This window comes from Arvicanthis niloticus, chromosome 18 (assembly GCF_011762505.2).
Source record: "Arvicanthis niloticus isolate mArvNil1 chromosome 18, mArvNil1.pat.X, whole genome shotgun sequence".
NCBI lineage: Eukaryota > Metazoa > Chordata > Mammalia > Rodentia > Muridae > Arvicanthis > Arvicanthis niloticus.
The window spans coordinates 17331950-17344856 of NC_047675.1; positions in this window are offsets into that span (position 1 = coordinate 17331950).

Below are 12907 nucleotides of genomic sequence, written 5' to 3' on the forward strand. Positions count from 1 at the left end.
TCCTAGTTTTCTATATGGAAATTGAGAGTCAGAGAGTTCAAATAGTCTTTCCAGGGTGCCATACTGTAATGAAGGCTTGGTTGGGGTACAGCTTGAAATCACTACACTCTGTGTTACAGACTAAGAGCAGAAGCCTTACCCATACCATGCCTGCTGTTGTAGGGGATAATTTTGTTTTTCTTTAGATTTGTTTAAATATTTGCGTAAATGTTTGGTGCATGTGTGTACAGAGAAGAAAATAAAGAAGGAAGCGGACATATCCTGTAAGCCACTGCCTATACATATACAGAACTTGAAAATGCATGAATAGAATGGTATGTGACAAAAAAATCAATAGCTTTTCCCAAGTTTTTCCCCCTCCAAAAAAAAAAAAAGTTTTAATACATTTTTCTGATAGCTACTACCCAGAACTGTCCTATGACATGATAAAACTCAATTCCTGCAACAATAAAAAAAAAATACATTCAACTTCCCTGTTTTCTACTTGTTAAAATTGCTTCTCCTTATCGACTTACTCTCCTCTAGTTCAGCTGAGATCAGGCAATGTGCTAATCTAAATTATTCCATGTTGTGTGAAGCAGTGGTTTTCCAGGAGGTACCATGCTCTATGAGAGTCCATCTTACCAGCAGCTTCTGACTGCATCTAAAGGAGGAAGAGTGTAGGGTCCAAGTAGACCTGCAAACTGCACCCCCTGTCAGGAGTATCCAGTACAGAGTGAAAAAAAAAAAAAAAAACCAAAACACCTTTTTCCAACAAACTGCTGAGGGTGAGCTGAGACTATAGGGGCGCATCAGTGTCTTATAATCCTAACAGGGAAACCAGGACAAAGAACTTATCAGACACACAAGACTGAGAGCAGTGGAAAAAAATAGGCAGGTAGTCAAGTAGGCCATCTCAATGGTGGGGGACCAAGCTGAGCCAAAGCTCCAGAGAGTCCTCTGCTTATCTGTTTCTGATACACACGTGCCATTGTCAGATTTGTTGTTGCAAGGCCTGGTCATTACATAGAGTAATAGACATCCAATCCTTTTGCACCCATCTGGACTTGGACCTTAACACTCTGATTCCTGCTCTTGGAATTTTACCTACCATCTGGACTCTACAGCTTTGCTCCCTGACTCTAGCAGTTCCCTCAGCAGCTCTTTCCTGTTATACTTACCACTTTGTTATCCAATCAATACACACACTGTCTCAGCTCACTTCTAAAACCCTTTGAACTCCGTCTATGACCACTGTAACTTACATTCATTCTGTAAACCACATATATACATAGAGATATATTTATGGTGTGCTTTGTGATGTGAGAGAAATATTAGCAGTCCAAATTGGGGGTGGGCTGGAGAGACGATTCAGTGGCTATGAGCATTTGTGGTTCTTGCAGAGGATGGAGTTTCAGTTCCCAGCACCCACATGATGGCTCGCAACCATCTACAACTCTATTCAGGAGATCCAAGGCCCTCTTCTGAATTTCAAGGGCATGCATGTGCTGTACATACGTCCATGCAGAAACCAACCATTCATCTATACAGAATGAACATTTTAGATGGAATTAAAGCACTTGTATTGACCTTACCAGCCCACCAGAGTTTATTGGATTTTATGACCAATTGCTTTAATTGAAGCTGCTGAACGTTGTGAATTTTTTGTTATTGAATATTTTCTGACATTGTAGAAAGACATAACCATATCCATCTATGGTTCTGGCATAGCACATTCAGAACAAATATTTAGTAATAATTAGTAAGTTTCATTACTTTACTTAACTTATCCCCAAGTGGTTGGATTTTTTTTTTATGATTCAAAAACCAGTACAATAAACATTTTTATCTATGTTTTTGGTGACAGTATGATTTTCAAAGACATTTCTGTAGGGGGTGAATGGTTCAGCTTAGCAGTAGAATTTATTACTACTTTGTGTAAGGCTCTCGATTCAATCTTTAGCACTGAAAAAAAAAGGGGGGGTGGATTTCTATAGCTACTCTCTATAGACTCTGGATAACCCATCCTCCCACTACAGATTCTGAGTAGTACTCTTTATTGGATGCATTTATTTTCTTTCCATTCACTGGATTCTTCCTGCCACCAGTGTCCCCAGCTGGTAGAGTGTGGTTACTATGCCTACCTCTAGTCTGAACCAACCAGAATTCAGTTTGTCCAAATTCCAAGTACAGAATCCTTTCTTTGAATGCATTAGACTTTAAAGCTGCAAAGACAAAGAGAAGGTCAGTGCCTTCTGTTTTTACCCCTGACAGATGAAGACAACAAATGCATCTGGGGCTTTGTGGTTCAGAGCTCTGGGATAAGGGCTTTAATCAAGTTTGGAAGCCACTAAAATACCACTTACTTAGTTTGGGTTTAAGCCATGACCTTCTATTGTTCAAAGACATTTTCTTTTGTAATAATTCCATGGAAAGAAAAACGACTTGAAAGTTGTATTTATTAAAGTGCCCAAAGGCAATTGAACCTCAATTTACATTTTTCTTTTTTTTATAGAAAAAAAGGCAAAGTGTAAATGAATGTCAAACATGTGGCTTACATTTTTTCAGTGATGCATGTGGGCTTTAAAAACTAATGAAAATACTTTAGGGGAACATATTCCAAAACATGTTAAGTATATATGATGTAAGACATTTGGAGTAGATCAACACAGCATTTGGGTGGTTTGTGGTATCCTGAAGAGAAAACAAAGGAAACTTGATGTCTCACATGAGATTCTGAGGACAGAGGATTGGCCTTCGGAACCCAGGATCCATCCTGGAGCAGACCCACAACTTGAGGAGGGACAGATACTTAAAAGTTAAGGAATCTTTTATGGTCCTTTCCATTCATCCCATGGATACTTATATTGTGTGACAAAACATTTTTGGAGAGATCAGCACATATGTCTACTAACCCCAGGTAGGAAGCCCGAGGTAGACCAAAGTACGAATGCCACCAAAGTCTAATTTGGTGAACCAATGGGTTTCATTGAGGTTACTTACAGAAATATGGGTAAGGGGATTTCTTACAGGAGCAGAAGTGACTCAAAGATAGCTGTATCATCAAAGTCCACCACAACATGAGTGACAGTTTTCAAGAGCTGGGAAACTGAAGCATACTGCACAGCCTGCAGGCAGCTCAACAGGTTGGAGAGTGTCCTTTCCAGGTGCCTCAGTTGGTCTAAACCTCTTCCAGGCTCTTCTGATTTCTGCTTCTTCTAGGCAGCTGGTCTGGTCTCAGCATTTTCTTTGCAGCTTGGCTTCTCTAAGGGTGACTCTCGGCAGCTTTTATTGTTTATTTTTAGGGGAAGTGTCTAGGGAATCTTATCAGTTTCAGAGACTTCCTGAGCTGTTTTGAGTTGTTTATCTTCTGGCTTAAGGAGCTTCTTAGAGGAAATTACTACCTAACAACCTCCTCTGTATTAACAATCAGAAATGAAGACAAACAAGGAAAGGGCATTGTCCTAAAGGAAGTGAATTCTTAGAATGGAAATTCAATGTAGAAAGAAAGAAGACTGGAATGAGATACAGTATAACAGCATCAGGATAGAACTAAAGGGTTCATCCACTCTCTCTGGGTGGGATATGAATGGGTACAAATCTCAATGGAGAAAATTTGCTCAGAGTCTTGAATAATGAGTAGGAGAAACAGAAGAAACAATTCCCAGAGACAGTTGCAACATGGCTATCGCCATATACAAGAACAGAAATGTAGGAAGCTTTGTGTCACAGGAATGTCTAGTAATTGCATGTGGCTAGAAGATAGAAGGAATGGCTACTGAATTGAGAGCTGGGAACTTGGGCCTGGACTTGGACACTAGTCAAGTTTACTACTCTTGCATGGTCTTTGTTCCCCTAGGTATAACAAGATGCCATCTTGGACTTTGCCCTGGTAGTCAGGGAAACTAAAGCATACGGATACAATGGTAGCCAGGTTTCTGGTAATGAAAATGGAGGAGATGACACTCTCTAAGGAGTGTCAGAGACCCTCACCTAGGGTTCCAACTCTTACTCCTTCCCATAGCTACAAGTAATCTCGGGAGCAGAAGGTTAATTCAAAGCTAAACTACGTGGAGCAGTTTCTATGAGGATATCCTCCCTGATGGGTGGGACTTTATAGTAAGACAGCCCTGGGTGAGTCATTCACACTCTTAGGGGTAACCTACCACTTCTGGGCTGTAAGAAAGTACAGTAAACTCATTAAGTTGGACTTCGGTGAAATCATGTTTTGATGTGGTTAGTGCCCATTCAAAGTAGACAGACACTTGTCTGTACCTCCCCAGGGAAAGTTAATAAAGCAATCATTGTTAAGGAAAACAATTTATAGAGATACCTGATTCTGTAGGTAGTGGTCTCATAGATTTTAGTCCATGCTCGCTTTGTCTTCTATGCTTGGCAGCAAGAGAGCAGGGAAACGTTCCTCACCTCATGATGAACAGGACATAAAAAGTGCAAAAATAATTTGGTCCAGATCAAGACTTCAAGCACATATTCTCCCTGAGTTACTTCTATCCCTAGAAGTATCACCTTTGAAAGTTTTCTGAATGTTCCAAGATAGTGTCATGTAGCTGGGGACCACATAGCTAATACCTGTAGAGAACCTTGCATATTCAAATCATAAAATTCTATTCCTGACCACCAAAGTCTTATAACAGAAATAGCTACCTGTGTTTCTCACCCTGACCTTAGACTACTAAAACAATGAATCCTGAAGAAATGGGGATTTTTCTCAGATATCTCATGCTGGGAGAAAGAAAGAACACCATCTAGATGGCAGTCTTCTCTCCTAGAGAGAGACTTTACAGAGTTCTAACAGTTTGTCTTAGTCAGGTTTCTATTTCTGCACAAAACATCATGACCAAGAAACAAGTTTGGAGAAGAGGGTTTATTCAGCTTACACTTCTATATTGTTGCATAGCACCAGAGGAAGTCAGGACAGGAACTCACACAGGGCAGGAACTTGGAGGCAGGAGCTGATGCAGAGATCATAGAGGGGTACCACTTACTGGCTTACTTCTCCTGGCTTTTTCAGTTTGCTTTCTTATAGAACCCAAGACAACCGTCCCAGGGAGGGTATCACCCACTATGGGCCCTCCCACGCTTGATCACTAATTGAGAAAATGCCTTACAGCTGAATCTCATGGAGGCATTTTCCCAGGGGAGGCTCCTTTCTCTGTGATAACTCCAGCTTGTGTCAAGTTGACATACAAAACCATCCAGAATACAGCTTGTCAAACCACCTTATAGGATGAGACTGATGGTCACCTTACAGGGTAAGAATAAAGGGACCACGCCTTCTCTAGCACTCTTTAGATGTGTATATTCTTGGCCCTCTATTTAAACTTTGATCTCACTTTAGGACCCAGAAGATGGACTTGAGGGGTTTGCTGAATCTCTTCTTTCTCTCTTCTCAATGTGGACACATTAAATAAATCTCTTTTTTTTTTTTCCGACTTCCACTTTGAAGATGGGTAGTTAGGCCTGACTTGAAGCACAACTGGTGGTGACTCCTCACATTTACTAGAAGGCTCCTGTCCAACTCTTAATGCAAAATATATTTAATTTATTTTCATGAGTCTCCAAATTTTAAATAGTCTCACCACCTTCATCTGCTGGGTGTACAGTCTATTATGAGACTCAAGTCAAACTCTCATCGTGAGCGCCCATAAACAAAAACCAAATTATTGGTTCCCACGACACAGTGACGCAGCTACTTCCAACTCCAAGAGAAATAAAGAGCAGCAAGGAGGGACTGGTGTGAAACTCAGCCCAGAAAGCATTCAATTCTATAGCTCTGTGTCCAGAATCTGGCACACGTAGTAACATAATGTGAAAACCAGTGGACCCAAAATAGTCTCACCCTTGTGCTTTGCCATCCACAGCCCCTAGGGTTTCCCTCCTGAACTGGTTCTGGCTGGTGCCTGAAGCTTTTCCAGGAGCTAGTTGTTCTATGCTTCTGGCATTTACAGCATCCTGGCATCCCTATTGCACCTTAGACTTCAGCTTCACTGCTTGGTGCATGGCTGTCTCAGAACCTGGCCCTGCCGTAGACAGCAGAAGCTCCCCAGGCCTTCCTCTGAAACTAGACTGGAAGCTTCCATAATCTGCCAAACTTGCAAAAGCAACATCACTTAGATGACACCAAATCTGCTGCCAGCTTGAGTAGTAGCTATTCTTTCTCAGACAGTACCTGTGGCCTCTGAGAGCCTAGGCACCTGGAGCAAAAACTAACAAACAAACAGCAGCAAGAAAGCCACTTGTGTGCACTGGCACTGTGCACATGGGACACTCTAGTACTTCTGAAGCAAAGGCTTTGAAATGAGTTAAACTCTTTACACCATGATCCTATAGTTCATGTGGTCTAGCCAGTTATAGATGCACTCTCAAGGTATATTTCCTATTATGTTGATGTAAAGTGCTTGATTTTTAAAAAACATTACTCGTGTGTGTGTGTGTGTGTGTGTGTGTGTATGTGTGTGTGTGTATGTGTGTGTGCATGTGTGTTCTAGTTAGCTTCTCTATTGCTGTGAAAAACACAGCGGCCAAAACAGCATGGGGGAGAAAAGGGTTTATTTGCTTTACCAGGTACAGTGTGTCATCATGGGAAGTCAAGGCAGAAACTCAAGGCAGGTGCAGAAGCAAAGACCACGGAGAAGTGTGGCTTCCTGGCTTGCCCATCGAGCTTGCTTAGCTTGAGTTCTTTTAGAAAGCAAGACCATCCTCCCAGGGGTGGTATGGCCACACCAATCATAGCTTTCTTCCATCAAGTAGGAATTAAGACAACACAGCATAGATGCACAGACATTACCGCAGGTCAATCTGATGGAGGTAATTCTCAGTTGTGGATTGCTCTTCCCTCTTATGTCAAGCAAACCATCAAGACTGGCCATGAGCAGTGTGTGTGTGTGTGTGTGTGTGTGTGTGTGTGTGTGTGTGTGTGCATAGCACACATTTTGAGGTCTAAGAACAACTTGCAAGAGTCAGTTTATTAATTCTATTAAGCCATGTGTGTTCCAGCAACTGAACTCAGGTTATCAGACACAGTGACAGGTGCCTTTACCCAGTGAGCTATTCCTCTAGCTTGCTGTTTCTTTCTAACAATGCTAATCTCTTTAATGACTACACCTTTCTTATATACAACTTTAAATGAGTTTGGATCTGGTACTTCTACAATCTTTCCTCTTTTGCTTTCAATTCTCACTACAATCATGGCTCAAAGCAGATGACAACAATACTACCTCAATTGGCAATTCGGGCCAACCTCATCCGAGAAACTCATCAGTGGAGTACATGGGCCAGTTTGATCTGAGAAATTCATCCGTTGAGTTCATTCCCTTTGCCTAGGTCACTTTAGGTTTATGTCAAATTGGCAATAGAAACTAACTGTGACATACATAAAAATTATAATAATATATTACATAGTGTAATGCTACTAATTTTAAAACTTGTTTTACACAATATATTGTGAACATGCTGCTTCCCCTCTCTCAACTCCTCCCAGATTCCCCCACCACTTCCTACCCTCCCAACTCTTTATGTTCTCTCCTTTACCTACTCTGTTTCTATTGCTCTCTTTTAAGTCTTGCCCACTATAGGCAATATCGTCCCTGAACAGGTGGACCTGGCTTGTATATAAGGAAAATAGCTAAGTAAGCCAAAGGAAGCAAGCCAGCAAGCAGCATTCATCTATGGCCTCTGCTTCAGTTTCTGTCTCTAAGTTACTGTTTTAAGTTCCCTGCCCTAGCTTCCCTTCAAGATAGACTATAAGCTGGAAGCTAAATAAACCCTTTGTTTAGTGCCCCCAACACAAAACAAAACATGCCGCAGCCTGAATGTTACAGTTTATTAAAATTTCTTCCACCAAATTAATTACTCCATTACTTTTTATGTTGTGTTTTGTTTTGTTTGATGAGCTAGGATTCATTCTGCATCACAGACTGATCTATAATTTCCTGTGTAATCCAGGCTGGACACAAATTCACAACAATCCTCCTGCCTCAGCTTTCCAAGTGCTGAGATTATGGGTGCGAGCTAGTCAAGTACTTTTAAAGTCAGCCTCATGCAAAGTCTCATGACATGAAGAAATGGAGATAAATCTTTTGCCAGAACTGAACACGCATGGGCTCTGGTCCAGTTTCCGACACAGTGCTCATTTTTTAAGCTTTGACTTTTCTGTCCTCATTCCGATTAGCATTCTGAGCTTCTGGGTTCCCAGCAGATGCTCTTGTTGAGCTCTACAGACAAATTCTCTAATGTACTTCTTCAAACCCCTCCAGATCCCTCCATAAACCAGTCCCAACGGCTAAAAGTTCAGATAGGGATGCAGTTAGAGCAACCAGCCTGATACAAATAGTCTGTGTAGGTTGTAGCCAGTATCTAAGAAAGCTAACTCAAAGAAAACAATTGTTTCTTTTCATTCATAGTTTCAGAGACTTTGGATCATAATTCTTTGTTGCATCTACTTAACAGACATCGTGATGGAGGAAGCATACAGCATGTGAGAGACGTTGAAGCAGCGAGCAAGGGACTGGGATAAGGTGTAAGGTTCAAAGGTGTCCATGCCATTCAACTTTTACTTTCTTCAATTATATCGACTCCCCAAAGTTTTCAGAATCTCCCAAAGCAGCATCATGTCTTTGGAACCCAGTGTTCAGCATATGAGTCTGGGGGGGGGGGGTGTGACATTTCATGCTCAGATCAAAAAACCAAGCTACGATGTTTGAACTTTATTGGGAGGAGCCATAAAGGGTTCTGAGAATTGTTTTGTCTTCGAAAGATGATTTTAGACTACAGTGGGGAAATGCATCTTTAAAAAGCAACGGCGGAGATGAGAGTATCAGATAAATTGTTGTGAAATTCCATGCAAAGTTATGAAATGCCAGTCTAAAGGATTGCCATTGGGTAGATGGCAGATAGATTCAAGGGGTAAATGTTCTGATGCCCAAGTGTGATGGAAAGTTACAGAAAATGGAGCTGGATAGATGCTTTTGTGGTTAAAAACACTAGCTGTTCTCCCAGAAGACTCAGGTTCAATTCTTAACACCCACATTGTGGCTCATAACCACCTATAACTCCAGTTCCAGGGAATCCAAACCCTCTTCTGGCCCCTGTGAGCACAAGGCATGTGTACTGTGTACTGGTGTACATGCAAGCAAAACGCCCATATACATTTTCAAGGGTAGCAGAAGAGGCATCATGTCATCTGAATCCTTGACATGAACTTGAAAGCCCTAGCAATCAGTTTGATAAGACACAGTGTCACCTATTGAAAAGGCACCGATTTAGAGTCTCTACACTTTCTTTTAAACATGAATAGAAGGCTATTGAAATGAAACATTAACGACTGATCCACTGTATGTTAAAGAAATTGGATAATCTTTTGAGATCAAATGTTAAAGACTCCCAGCAGACTTTATAGTATAAAAAAGGAAACTCTCACAAAACTATATTAGACAATATCACACCCAGGGGAAGATATGAGAAAATAGAAGCTCATTCTTCCTGCTGGTTGGAATGAACATTGGTACAATCCACAGATGTGACTCTTCTGCATGAAGGCTAAAGCAACTCTGGTGTGTTCACACATATATTCAAAGTCATTTATTAAATAACTAATTTTAAAAGCCAGATATATTTTGAATATGTATCATACTTCGAATATATCAACAAATTGTGATTCAGTCATGATAGAATACTATTCTGCTACTTGAAAGAAGAAGCTAGATCTAATTTTATTTTAAAGTAGATAAGAATTGCAACCCATCATTTTACTTAAACCCAGTCGTGTATAAAACTTTACAGCGATATTAAAACAACACATTATCGTCAGAGCAATCCTGGACAAAAAGAGTAAATGTCAGAAACCTCTACTATGTAGTTTTGAGATATCCTACAGAATCATAGGAACAAAAACAAAGAGAAGCCAGTAGAGCAGAGACCCAGATAAACCCAGGAGACTAGAGCCACCTTGTTTTTAGGAAACATGTTAAAAATGTACATTGTAGAAAAGAGTCTGATTAATAAATGGTGCTGAACATCAACATGGAGAAAAGTGAAATTGGATCCCTGTACTTCATCTTGCACAAATGTCTATTCAAAACAGAAAGACCTTCGTGTAATATCTAAAACCTCACTTCACAGTCTCTAGAGTAAAACATTTCTAGATCTGAGCATAAGAAGGGCATTCTGAAAATGACTCTGGCAGTACAAGAAATAATTGCAAGAAACAACAAATAGAATAAAAAAGCTTCTGCGAAGAAAATATATGAACAAAGGCACAGTCTAGACAATGGGAGAAAATCTTTGCTAATGACACACAGATAGGGGATTAATATCTAGAATATATAAGAAACTCAATGAATTAAATGTCAAAGAAAGTGAATAATACAACTAAATGGGCCAATGAATTGGACAGACAGTTCTCAAAAGATGCATACGTGGACAATAAATGACAATAAAGAAGATCAACACTTTGAGACATCATAGAAATACAAATTAGTTTAATTCAGTACAGTCATATGGCTGGAAAACAGAAACGTAATTATATCTTAATTAAATAAAAGAAAGAATAAAAATAATAAAAACAGAAAAGCAGAAACAAAATGCTGTTGAGGCTGGTGAGGGTAAGAAGGAAGGAACCCGACATACTGCTGGCAAGAATATAAATTAGTCCAGTCACCAGAGCAACCAATATGGCTGTTCCTTAATTAAAAAAAAAAAAAAAAAAAACTACTGCTGTGAGATCTAGCCATAACACTCCCAAGAATATACTCCAAGGAATATAAGTCACCCCAGTACAGAGACACCTGATAGGCCATGTTTATTGTAGCAATACCAATTGTTAAGTTATGAAATGGATCTAAACATCCACCATTGATGAAGGGAGTTTAAAAGTGTGACATACATTCCATGGTGCTTATTAAGCAGTGGAGAATAAAAATCATGTCATCTGAAGAAACATGGAACTGGAAATTATTATATAAAGCCTAATAACTCAGAATCAGATAGGAAAATAACATGTACTTCCCCTCATATCTGAACCCCAAGTTATAGGAGCATGTAAGCTGTATGCAAATGTTCATCTGACTGTGTGCATGTGTTCATGCAGGTGTGTGCATGTGTTTGCCTGTTGAGGCCAGATGTCATTATCCTGTGTCCTCCTCATTCATTCTCCACTATCTATCTATCTATCTATCTATCTATCTATCTATCTATCTATCTATCTATCTGTATCTGTCTATGTATGTATGTATATTTGAGACAGGGTTTCTCAGTCCACCTGTAGCTCACAGGTTTGGTTAGAACAGGTAGCCAATAAGTTTCAGAGTTACTTCTATCTGCCTCCACAACACTGGGCTTGCAGGATGTTCTGTCATACCTGGCTTCTATGTGTTTGCTGGGGATTGGACCAGATCCTCATGTGTGTACAACCAGAGATTTACCAACTGAGGAATCTCCCATGCCCCTCATATTTTATTCATACTGTTCAACTTAACAATGTTTTACAGTAAAAAAAAAAAATAAAGTCAACAATAGTGAATGCTTATTTTGCTTTTGTGTCAATCAACAATAGGATGTACCATAACAAAGAGTAACTAATAAGATGATATGGCTTGAGTCTAAAGGCAGGGCTTGACTCAGGCAAGCACCAGCTCTGAGAATCTGCCTGTCCCTCTGGGTAAGAGGAAGATTGGCCAGAAATCTATCTGAAACACTGTAAGCCCATGGTAAGGGGAAGACATGGTGCCTCAGGATGTGGTCTCATTACTCATTTTACTATGGCTTGTGCACTCATAGTATGTCTTGTAGTGTAATAATGAGAACATCCTCCTTAATGCCTCTCCGTGTGTACCTCTTTCTGTTAGTGGCCCCAAGGAATAAGAGAGGAGGTTGTTTCCAGACAATACCCGTCCTTGTTCTACCCTGTCTGCTATTTCAGAAGCACACCTATTTAATAACCATAAGTGTATTGGTACCAGTGGTTCAGAGGGAAGACAGGACAAGGACCAAGGAATGTGAGGCAATCCACAGGATTCCTGGGCCAGACACTGAGTTCTTGTACACTCAGATTATCCATCATTCTCTTTATGAGAACATGTCTTTTTTTCACCTTTAAACATGTCTAGATTTTTCATGGCCCATTACAGAAATTATAGGGTGATAGATACCTGACCACAGCACTCCATGACACACCCCGACCCCCATGTCATTCTGAAGGAAACACCGTTTTGTTGGAAGCTGCATCCTCATAGTATCAAGAAGATTTTGAGGTTTTGGGCAAACTGGTTTTTTTTGCTTCAGTGAGCTTTCTGGCCAAGTGTATAGGCATAATGTTTTGTGCGTTGTATAAAGTTTCCTCTTATGTTATTCAAAGCGGAATTTCTCTGCCCTCATATCTTGTTTTAGTTGGACATGGCATTTTAATGCTTATACCAAAAAATATCTGCCTTAAGTTTATGCAAACAAGTCTTATCATTTAGTCTCTGCATTGTTAATAAATGTTAATCACCCAGTTGCTGGGAAGGATAGAAAATAGGCCAGGATGTCTGCCAATCAGAGGAGGAGAGAGAGAACTGGATAAGCACTAATGGAAGGCAGACATTTGATGTTTGGAAGAACAACCATGAAAAGCAATGAAGAAAAAGACAATATTGTTGACGTATTGGCCATGGACAGATTCTAGGAGTGTGGAAGCCTAGTGTGATGGTTTGCATATGCCCAGGGAGTGGCAATATTAGAAAGTATCGCCCTGTTGGAGTGTTACCTTGTTGGAGTAGGTGTGTCACTGTGGGTGTCGGCCTTAAGACCCTCATCCTAGCTGCCTGGAAGCCAGTATTCTGCTAGTAGCCTTCAGATAAAGATGTGGAATTCTTAACTCCTCTTGCACCAAGCCTGCCTGGATGTTGCCATGTTTCCGTCTTGATGATAA